Source organism: Abramis brama (genome assembly GCF_963993115.1).
Source record: "Abramis brama genome assembly, chromosome: 3".
NCBI classification, from domain to species: domain Eukaryota; kingdom Metazoa; phylum Chordata; class Actinopteri; order Cypriniformes; family Leuciscidae; genus Abramis; species Abramis brama.
The window spans coordinates 36,117,079-36,129,330 of record NC_139965.1 but is presented as its reverse complement, the minus strand read 5'-3'; the positions used below and the strand labels follow the sequence as shown (position 1 = coordinate 36,129,330).

Sequence of the window (12,252 nt, the reverse complement as noted above, 5' to 3'; positions counted from 1 at the left end):
TTTGATAATTTTGATATATGATTAATTTTATTTTTATCCTACATAAGTACTACTTTCATACAAACCAATTAGACAAAGTTACCACAAAATACCATTTTTTTATTTAAAACATTTCATATATATAATCACAAAATAAACATGCCAATGCTGGAAATTATGTGTGAAATTTTTACACATTAATGGGTGAGTTTAGAGGCAACATTTTTTGTGTTAATTTTAACTCATTCATTGTGTTAATGATTTTAACAAAGTAAATATGTCAGAGAGGTTAACACAAAGATGTGTAAACGTGTTAAATTAACACATTATGTGCTGTCCTTCACTGCAAACATTTTTGAAAACATACATAAAACCATAAACAAAACATTAGCATTTGACTAAATCAGGGTTCACCAATCTCGGTCCTGGAGGGCAACTGTCCTGCAGAGTTTAGCTCCAACCAGCTCCAACACACCTGTTTGAAAGTTTCTAGTATGCCTAATGAGACCTTGTTTAGCTGGTTCAGGCGTGTTTAATTGGGGTTGGAGCTAAACTCTGCAGGACAGCGGCCCTCCAGGACCGAGATTGGTGAACCCTGGACTAAATGAAAGTAGAGTCATTGCTTGTTTAGCTTATACAAGTATTATAATGAAATATCAACCATTACATTCATAAAACTGCAGAATATAAATACATTTTTAAGCATTCAAAAAGGAAATGTCCAACACAGGACAAAACACAGTTCTTTTCACAATACAAGACACATAACCCCACCTTAAAAATAATTTCACTTATTTCCAAAAATTTGTTGGATTCATGTACACTGGTGGCCAAAAGAAGTATTTAAGTGTCTTAATGTTTTTGAAAGAAGTCTCTTTGAAGCTCAAGAAACATTTCTTATTATTATCAATGTCTGACTGTACTCCATCTTTTCTACAGCATAGGAGTAAAAGTCATCATCAAAATAATCTTTAAAAAGCCAACACAATGTTTTTGTCCACCTTTGTGAATAAATTAACTTCTCCAAAGATTGGTTCCTGTTCAGAACTTGATTGACAACATCAGAGTGTTCCCTGGTCTGCATGCGTGCCCACAAACACAAATGTACTCAGTCCTTCAGAGGAGATCCCGGTTCCAAAACTATATGAGAGAGAGAGAGAGAGAGAGAGAGAGAGAGAGAGAGAGAGAATATTAGTGTCACATTATTTTTAACCTCCTTTTTTGTTAATTTTTATTATTATTTTCACAAAAACTTAAGAATATTTGTAAACAGCTTTTGTCAATAAATAGCATACAAAAGAACTAAATAAAATTATGCCAGATTAAATTTTAATACTTACAAATCCTAAATTCTGTCCAAAAATGCTGAGATCCATAGAAAGAACGACTGAAATCGATGATTTTAGCCCATTTCAGCTTGTCTGCAGTGAAGGAGTACCTGTTTGAGACAAATACACAGTAGTTAACCCACCTGTGCGCTGATATTAGGACCTTCCTAGTCAGGTGGGACTGCAATGGTAGAGTCTTCTGGCTAATAAAATATCAAAATAATGCAAAAATATAAACTTAAGTTGTTTAGAATGCTAGATTTGGTATGAATGAATTAGTGAGAGTTTTACTGCAGTGCTTACCTGGATACATTTAATCTGGTGAGACTGAACAAAGACAATGGTCCATCTTCTGATTGGTTCATTTGCTGTGTAATAAAGTTAGACATAAGGCAAAGGTCACTTATTTGATATAAAGTTAGCCAATTTTATAGAGATTTTATAAGATATTGTAAGCTACCTGCACCAGTGGCTCAAAAGCAATTTTCACATAGCGTATTGCTAATCATTTCAGCAAATTTATCTCAAAATATATCACAAATGGGCTGGCCTACCTCTGGAATCTTGCTAGAAGTCACTGGCGCGAATTGGCGCTTTGTTGCAGTTGCCTTTTAACACAAAAATGGAAGTAAATATTAAATTCCATTAAAAAAAAAAAACTATAATATGGTATAGTTTGCAAACTAATGCTAAAACTATAAAGGTTCTCATCAGTAGGCCAACATTAGGCTATAAACAGAATTTCACATTAGTTTATTCACATTTATTGTTAATGTAAACGCGTTGCTCGTTGGCATATTTTAACTCGACAATTCAATAATCTAACAAAGTGTGTAAAATGAAACGTTAGCTCAGTTTACCATGGTAAAGTTCGTTACCGCCATGTTGACGACGAGTAACGTTAGGCTAACGTTAACGTTATAGGTTAAACTGGGCACAATTCTGTCAACACACACAGAATGTTTTTTTTAATGTTTTTTTTTTTACCTTGCTTGCTGATCTCTCTCTCGGTGAAGTGAATTCCGTCTCTTCCCCGGGCCAGACACGAACGTCGCGATCCAACAAAAGACAGACCCCATTACCTACACTGGATGCTCTGACGCGACACGACAAATCCCAGACAGTGTAGTGATGCGCCGCGGCCGTTATATTTCTGACATAGTCCGATACGAGTCCAAGCGCTCGCGCTATTTCTGACAAGGGATAAACAGGTTTGCATTTAAAGGTCCGGTCGCTTCAATGTGTCCAATATAGACAGCCTCTGGCAGTGGCGGACTGGGACAATAATTCAGGCCGGGAATTTGACTCCACTGCCAGGCCACCTCTGCTGCTGCAGTCACCACCACCCTATTCATGTAATCTACTGGACTGATAAACTTGTAGGCTAACCCTATTAATGTAACAGGTAGACTACCAGATGCAATTTAAATGAATAAAAAAATAACCCTTAAAAACTCACTAGGAATACACCATTTATACTACCAAACCAATGACAAATAGAAAATTGGCTTTTTAAAAGAGATAATAAGAGACACATTCACATGTTGAAATATTTACATTTTATGTATTTTCAGTGCTCAAAAGGGGTGGGCGATATGGCAAAAATATAATATCACAATTTTTTTCAGAAAAATCACGATTCACGATTTTATCACGATTCTTTTTTTAATGTTGGTTTTACTATTTTGTGACTGAGCATTACAGCCAAACTAATGTCCATATTTTAAAAACAAAGCCTTAGGTAACAAAATATAAAATAAAAAAGAATAGCAGACAGGGGCGAAGATATTTTTTTGTCATTTTCTTTGTTATTAAATATTAAGATCAAAGATACACATTACTCATACACAACTTAATATACAAATTAAATAAACATTTGCTTTATGTTTTCAGCTACAGTAGGTGTATTTAACAGTAGCATTGAAGAAAGTAATTAAAATAACAAAAATAACAAATATGAAAATAAAACAAAACATAGACTTCACTGTATAAATTATACATTGATACTTATTAAAGCTACTATTAAAAATTATCAGTCAGGAGCAGTGAGTGATTTTCTCTTTGCATTTTGTTGTTTTTTAACATTAAAGGGATAGTTCTCCTAAAAATGCTATTTGTCATAAGTTACTCTCTCAAGTTGTTTTAAACTCGAATAAGTTTCTTTCTTTTGTTGAAAATAAAAGTTATTTGGAAGAATGTGGGTAACCAAACAGTTGATGTACCCCAGTGACTTCCATAGTATATTTTTCTCCTATGGAAGTCAATGGGGACCAGCTACTGTTTGGATAGCCACATTCTTCAAAATATTAATATTAGAAAAATATTAGAAAATATTAAAAGGAAATTAATACAGGTTTGGAATAACATTAGAGTGCGTAAATAATGAGAGAATTTTTATTTTGGGGTGAACTATCCCTTTAAGGAGAAGCGGCGTCGTGTTTACTATTACTACTGTCTCTTTAAGAGTTGCGCGCGACGCGTCTATTATACACGCATTTGACAAGCAGATTTTCTCTAAATTTTCTCAAGTTTGCGTTCACTTTAGACATAACCGACTTTGTTTATGTAAACCTTGTGTGTATTTGACAGTATTAGCACAATAAGACTCAAAGGATAACTTTGTCCAGTATCCAGGCGCTGGTAGACAGGCTTTTAGTGCATGTGAACTTCACATGTACGCGCTGAGAAACGCACACGTTAGAACAGCGCATCAGCACGCGAATTAAATGTTTAACCGACAAGGCATTAAAGCACATGCAAATTATGAACTTTTGTAAACTGCAGTGTCCCGTTCCGCAGCGTGTACGTCGCGTTGTTCAGGATGTTGGGACAGAGGCGCCAGAACAGCAACTGATAGAATGCACCACGATTCTACGATATTTCTTCAAAAGCAGATCATGGAGACATTTTAATCGTCCACGATCAAAAATCGTCATATCGCACACCCCAATGCCAAATTATTATAAATATAATGTAAATGTAATCTTGACCGACCTGTTCCCTTACTGGCGAACATGGCTGGGATTTTGCAGCAGCTTGCTGCGTCTGCATTCGTAGTTGCACACCAGCCTATCACATGCCAGGCTGATGGTCTGCACAGCGGCAGCCGGCAGGCCAGAACGACCGTCAGGCCACCGGGAAATGTCCCGGTGCTCCCGATGGCCAGTCCGCCCCTGGCCTCTGGCTATTATAGCGTTGTAGACACGCGGTGTAAGGCAAAAATTAGGAAATAAAAAGCACGATGGAATGGTGCCAGCCAGAGAGGCAGTTACGTCAAATACAGTAGTATACAGCAAATTTAAAAAATACAGTGAGTCTCTGTATGTGGTGTTAGACGTCACAGAAAATTCCCATGATGCAATGGGAATCACAGTTATTTACTGTAAAGAGAAATAGCAGTATAATACTGGGGGATTTAAAGTAAATAACTGTAGAAATTACAGAAAAGTCTAACAGTGTGGTCACATCTTGCAAAAAAAGAGAGCAGCACTGTCCACTGCTAATGTCACCAGACTGGTGTGTGTTAGCAATTGGGTTAAAGAAAAGAAATAGGAGAGACAACTTAGAACTCAGATAGTTCTGAATCTCATGTCCAATCATGCAATATTTTTCATTTCATCTTACTGTCATTTGGACTTTTTTTTTCATCCATGTGCAGCACAGGTTAATTACAAGGATGACATTCTTCATTTAAAACTAGAAAATGTTACAAATATCCCGCTGTGGCCGTCAATGTTTTAGACTGTTCTGTTTGTCATAAGCGACTTAGAAATTTCCTACCAGTGTTACATATCACTTGATTGCTGTTATTTCCAGCTAGGAATTGTTTTGCTAATGATGTTATTGTTTATTTTTGAAGTAGCTTAAGAGAGTGGCCTGATAAATGTAATCTCTCAAAGTAAGCACTGCGTTACTTTATTCCTCCTAATATTTGGAAGTTGGTCTACATTGCACTTTTTTTTTTTATAAAAAAAGGTCAAAAAGGAAATTTGATGTGTTCTTTTGATTCCCATTGAAAACTCTGGTAAGATATACTACATTATGAGCTTAGAACTGCCTTGATATGCAAAATAACAGAATTTTACACGTGCAATTCAAGCCGCGAATAATCGCAGTTAACTATGAAGCTTCTGCGATTAATTGCGATTAAAAAAATTAATTGTTTGACAGCCCTAATATATATATATATATATACACACACACACTACATTTCTGACAACCATGAAACATTTAGCCGTCCAAATAGTGCTGATGTGAGTGGGGTGAGACGAGTAGTCTTACTTAATTTCCATCACAGAAGAGCAGACTCCAGATCTCATGGAATCAGCAGATGCTGAGAGAATTGCTATTTTGTGATGAGAGAATGTGTGACTCTCTGAAACAGTGCAGCCCAACTGATTTCTAAGACCTTTTCATTCCTAATATTAATCGTCCTACCCAACGTGGCCTATCAATTCAATCACTGCAGAAAAAGTGTCTCTTGCTGTGTTTAATCAAGACATTAGGTCTTTTTCTTTTTTTTTGCCATCCAATCATTTCTATTCTCTTGGCTAAATCTTAGCAGACACATCTGACCGACAATATAAAGTGCAAAATGAATTTTTGGTCACTTTCATCTTTTACATTTCCAATTAGTTTCATGATTTTCTTCCTCTGCTCAGAAACTGCAAAAGGCTGATCCATTAGAGAAATCAAATATAGCCAGCGCTAATATAAGGTATTCCTATACAATAAGGCGAAAGAGAAACAGTGTCGTATAGAACATTTTTGCTCAGGAGCATAATAGTATTTTAGCACAGAAAAGGAAATGGTCCTTTTGTCATGGTACATTAATGCTTCAGCTATGTGCAAGCAGTGTTTTTGAAGACTGAATATGCTCTGAGTTCTATATTAAATTATTAGTTTTACAGTGAATGAAAGAGGCAAACCAATGGATGGAAAACAGATAGCAAATCCTGTGAAGGCTTCAAGACATCCGTTCTTTAATGTTTGTTCTCTTCGTTCGGCAGGTGATGACTATCTCACATGACTGAATTCAGTGGCCTATTTCTCCCAAATGGAATGCTCTGGTACAAGGCTCTATATGCCTATAGTGTGAAAATGTGTAATGTATTAATAACCTAAAAAACAAGTCCCCATATTGTGCTGGCTACTGTCGTCTGATTTGCAATGAAGGTTTCAAAACAAATTGTTTGAAGTTATTTGAAGATATATTCTCTTAATTTCCATCCATTAATCGCTAAAATGTATCTAATGAAGGGAATAATAAAGCAATAGGGTAGTTACTCATTTTACTCATGAAGACTCTGTTGTAAAACTAACGATATAAATATGCAGTATTATACACTTTCAATTTACAATATTAAACACTCTCATACATTTCATTGCTGGTTAAGTGTATTGTAAAGTGGTTAGATACAACATTTATCCCACATCTTAATGGATTATGTTCCCCAGTACCGATAAAAGAGAAGTCACATTGCTGATCATTAAACAAACATGCAGCATCTTGCACTTCACATTATGCTAATCCGCATCACCCCTAAGTACATTTTAGACCCTCATTTCCATTCGCAATTTTCTTCAAGAATCAAACAACTGTCCACTTATCAGACTAATGCTACTGCATCCATCTGAAATAAATATTTTCCCTGGAAATACATCATCACCTTTTAGCAACAAGTTCTGTGTGGTGTGGATAACGTGCTTAATTGGTGTTAACAGTGAGCTCACACTTCAGCTCATTAGAATGCCATAAATAGATTAGTTTACATTGTTGGATGAACAGCAATTTAAGCAATGTCCAACCAAGCTAACTGTTTATTTTACAAGCTGACAATAACGACAAGTAATTTACCATTATGGCTAATAAATTTAAGAATAAATAATAATAATAATAAACTTACTGTATGCTTTGTAATATTTGTAAAAAAAAAAAAAATGTTTTTAAGATTTTTTTTTTAATTTCTTTTTATAAAAACTCATGTTGTGCTGTCTACTCTGAAGCCATGCCTACAGGCTGCCCTAATCCGTCAGGTCTCTTTTGTATATATATATATATATATATATATATATATATATATATATATATATATATATACTTATATATATATTCATTATTATTATTGTTTTTCAATCAATTTGGGTATCTCACATTTAAAATCTGAGTTTTGTTACATTAGCGTGAGTTTGGATTTATTTATTTATTTATTATTACAATGTAAAATAGTTTTACACAGTAGTGTAGCCAGGAATCAAAATGTAGGTGGGCCCAGAGAAAATCAGGTGGGCACAGCCTAAAATGCATCTGTTATCAAAATAGGCCAACACAACTACACCTGGGGCCTGTACCATGAAGGTAGCTGAACAAACTCGGGGTTACAGGATTAGTTTTGAGTTGACAAAACCAAACCGATGCAATCAGGCTTTATTGGTACCATGATGCAGCTCATCAACTTTCTCTGTCAACTCAGGCTTTGATCCTCAAGCTATGATTACTCCACGCGCGCGTGCACATAAAAGAGTGACGTCGGCACTGAACAACCAATTGCGGGTAGAGCGAGAGCGATATATTTTTCCGCGGAGGAACGAGAGATAATCATTCAGAATTACGATGAATTTAAATATGTATTTCAAGCTCGAAACAATACGTTCTCTGCTGCCAAAGCAAGAGAAGACTGTTGGAGAAAGATTGCTGATTCATGTTAATGTGTAAGTTAAACAAATACGTTATATATTTATGTAAAATTATGTATGTGTAGCCTATACGTGTAATATAGCCTATAGCCTATTTTTATAATATATAAAAATGTGCATGGATGTACTAAGAAAGATTAATATTCATTGATTTTTAGATGCAACCCCAACTCCAAATGTTCTTGGCAGCAGATAAAGACAAAATATAAAAATATAATTCAAACTGGTGAGTATTTACCGCAACCTTTTATTACTTTTGTGAACATTTTATCATAAACACTTGTTTGCAGCAAACAGAAATAAAGAGTTAAATTCAGAAAACCAGAATACACTGGCGGAGGAGTTGTCTCTGAGTAGGCAATAAGGGACGGCCGATTATGGATGTGATTACAGGTGCTGTACAGTCTGACCCTGGTGCTGGCTCCTCTAAGCAAGTAACACTGGGTACGTGTGCAATACATTACTACTTTTTTAAGTTTTAAATATGGCTGACTGTATGTTCTGCAGTAGAGGGAAATACAGTGTCCCTGTTGAAGCCAGCACACATACACACACACACACACACACACACACACACACACACACACACACACACACACACACACACACACACACACACACACACACAGACACAGTCTCCCACACAGAGGTCAGTATGCAGCAAACAGAACACCAAACATAACCTGCTTTACAACAGTTATGCTTTACATTGGCCTATTTTTATTTATTAGGGTGGAGGAAATGATGAAGACACTCTGTCTGTGTGTTCTCAGACAGTTGCTGATGTGAATGCACTGGGCTTTTTATTATGGCAAACATTTAAATGTGTGGCATAAAAAAGGGACTGGCCCTTACACATCTCTTTTATTGTAGGATTTTTCAGAACCTGCCCCAGAAATGGAGGCCTCTACCTCAATGGGCTTCAGAAGAAATGTGTAAGGATTTAAAACCCTTGACATAAATTACAGTCAGTCCTGTGTTTGTAGGAAGTCAAGGAACTTTTTCTGAGCCTCCAGAAAACTTGTAATGATCATGTTTGTGGTGGAATTATGTTTTAGGTGGAAACAGACTCAGTCAGGGCCCTGTACAAAATGAGTCTTGAACTAGACTGCACACTAAAGGAGTCTTGAACTAGACTGCACACTAAAGGAGTCTTGAACTAGACTGCACACTAAAGGAGTCTTGAACTAGACTGCTCACTAAAGGAGACTTGAACTAGACTGCTCACTAAAGGAGTCTTGAACTAGACTGTTCACTAAAGGAGACGAACTAGACTGGACTGTGAGCTGAGAAGGCTCCAAAAAAAAAAAAATTGGAGATCAAACAGCTGGATAAAACTGATCTCAGTATGTGAACTTATTTAACCAAGTAACACTTTAGTATGAATATTTATTAATGCAACTTTCTCTTGCTCTTTCTCCCTCCCATCCCACAAAACCAATAAAACAGTTTGAGACCTATCTGCAGTTTCAATGTGCTTTTATTAAGTGTAATATTGTATGGTGATTGCCTCTACATCTGCACCAGCTGGGTGGGCCGCTCTGGTGACTCTGAAGCGCCGAACACAGTTGAAATGTGCCTTTAGGATGCCAAAGGTCATCTCTATCTTCACTCTGGTTTTACTGAGGGCCACATTGAAGCGGTGCTGTGGCCCTGTCTGAGGGTCATGATAGGGGGTTATTGTGTAGGTTTTTCTATCTCAGTTCAAATTAACAGTGTTTTGTACTGTACCAAATTTAACTTGCTTTCCTCAAAGCGCTGACACAACAAAGACTCACGGAAAATTTGTGAGACAAGCACTGGAGCCAGGCCATTTGGCATCCAAACTTGTGATCATACATTCATGACCACAAGTCGTCTGCAGATGAAATGTTTAGTAGATCATTGTTATATCTGTTAATGTTAGGCTACTATTAATTTAAAGATTCATCTCTCAGAAAATAATCATCTCACATATTCACATCATCTCTACTTGAACATTAAGGCTGTGATAGGACTTCCTATTAACATAATCTGCCTCATGTTCCCCTAGAGCAGTGGAGATTGGAGCAATAGACTGCATGTTGCAATGACTCTAGGGAATCCTATCATAAGATTAACAGAATAATAATAAAAAATATTTAAAATAATTCTTAACATGTATTGTATAGTAGCCTACATTTGTGAAATTTGCTTCTTTTAAAAAAAAAAAAAAAAAAAAGTGTTCATGTGATGTCACCCTATCAATATATCTTACCGGCAATTTTATAAAAGTCCTCTTTTATGGACATGGTCGATAAATGTCCGGGGAACACTATTAATGAAACTATTAATGTACTCCTGCAGAGCGAGGACCACCTTGCGAATGGTTCGACAAACATATGTTTTCCCCTAGCTTCTGTGCGTCACCCACCGTGCAAACCACTTGCAAAAAAAAAAAAAACGCAACGCAATATTTGCGGTACAGTAAGTGCATGAATTCGACGTGTTAAATTCTTTATGTGCGGCTCAAGAAGTTCGTAAAGATAAGACATTGCTTCCGCGGAAAATCTGTATCTTTCATACAAATAATTATCAGGAAAGGCAAGGGGATTTTGTCATGCTAAAAATTATTTCTTTACGAAGTACTCGTCTAACAATTTGCGCTGAGATGTCACAGGATTTGGAAGAAAAGGTGAATAAGTTACGTCACCTATATGTTTCTTTGCTCTCAGCTGATTGGTCAAACTTCAGTCTGAGATCTCGAATCCAGAACATAACCTGCCCCGGAGCAGGTTAGCCGTGCAGCGTAAGATACCATGGCAACGAACACCGATTAAAGCCGAGCTACTTTCATAGTACCTAAAACCCAGGGTTGGCGGAAACTAAACTGAAACATAGCTGGCTAGCCACCTAAACCGGCTTCATGGTACAGGTCAGGCCCCTGCTTGACTACACCACAGTTTAATCAGAGCACAAGCATGTATGTCATCATAAGCAGTGTTAAGAAAGAACATAACGATAAGAACAGCATTTCCACTGCGCGCGGCCAGGCCACACCACACACACACACGCGCGCATCTGACAGATGCAAAACAACACCATCATCAAATCAGCAGGACAGTTAGTGGACAGTGTGTAAAAACAATGCTTGGTCATAGTCTGGCTCAGCGGCCACATAAACCACGTTATATAAACAACATTGACTAGGCAACTACATAGTAAACATAGATTGGCTTACTTTTGATGACTATAACAGGAGACGACGGGGCTGGGGGTCACACACCAGACGCGCAGCGCCACGTCTTTTAAATTCGAACACATTATTCTCTATGAGTGTATACACACCGGCGGCGTCTGTCCGCGGCGCCCAGCAACGGCGCAGGACCTTGTTCAAAATCCTGCCGCGCCACAGAGCGCCATTTACATAGTTTTATATTAAATTTACATTTATTTGTCTCAAATCGTAGTTAATACTGACTTCACCCTGGGCTGCAATATGGGTCAATGACGTGACGCCTAAATTTTCTGTCCGATTGCATTTTTTCAGGCAAAAACGGGTTTAACCCTCCTATTACCTTTGGGGTCAATTTGACCCCATTCAGTGTTTAACGTCTCAAAATACATACTTTAAACATTTTTTTTTGCTTCATATTTAAAGACTTTTCCTAATTTAATGGGGACAACTGGGTAAACATAAAATTAACATGATGATAGGTTTTCAATGTTCTGTACGTACTTTTGTAGCATCGGTGTTCTTTGGGGTCAATTTGACCCCAGGCTCATTTTGCTGTATAAAACATATAAGAAATATCATTTTTTTTGTTGTTCACACATTGGTGATTAGGCACAAATCCCACATTTATTCTGGATGATATTGAGGTCATTGTAAGTTGAGATTTTATGATCTTCAAAAACCTTCCCTCTGCTTTAGGGCCCTAACCTGACATTACCATATAGGCCTACTTGAAGTATTGCGAGAACCACTGATAGTTCACACGATATAGTGGAGGGGGGAATCATAATTCTCACAAGAAATTAGATATTTCCAGTGCCAATTATATATTTCCAGGGAAGGGAAAACATAATTCTTGCAAGAACTTTGATATTTTGTTCCGTGGGGGAGGGGAAAACATAATATAGGGGAGGAGCAAATGTATGAAAGCTTCCACAGAAGCCTTATAAACCACTTCTCTTTGTGCTTTGTGAGCTCTCTCTTTATGCTCTTTCTCAATTGAAAATTACCTCTTAGCAAAGTTTTTTGGGGGGTTTTTTGGGTTCTATACGGACC

General features: G+C 36.9%; 1 long non-coding RNA gene across 1 annotated transcript; it reads right to left on the bottom strand.

Annotated features, from left to right (window-relative positions):
• Positions 1–922: 922 nt before the first annotated feature.
• Positions 923–10,385, bottom strand: LOC311078581. Its single transcript, XR_014605213.1, has 3 exons — positions 9,232–10,385; positions 7,646–9,146; positions 923–1,052 (listed from the first exon to the last, which is right to left on the bottom strand). It is a non-coding gene; the product is annotated as an uncharacterized lncRNA (long non-coding RNA).
• Positions 10,386–12,252: the final 1,867 nt, after the last annotated feature.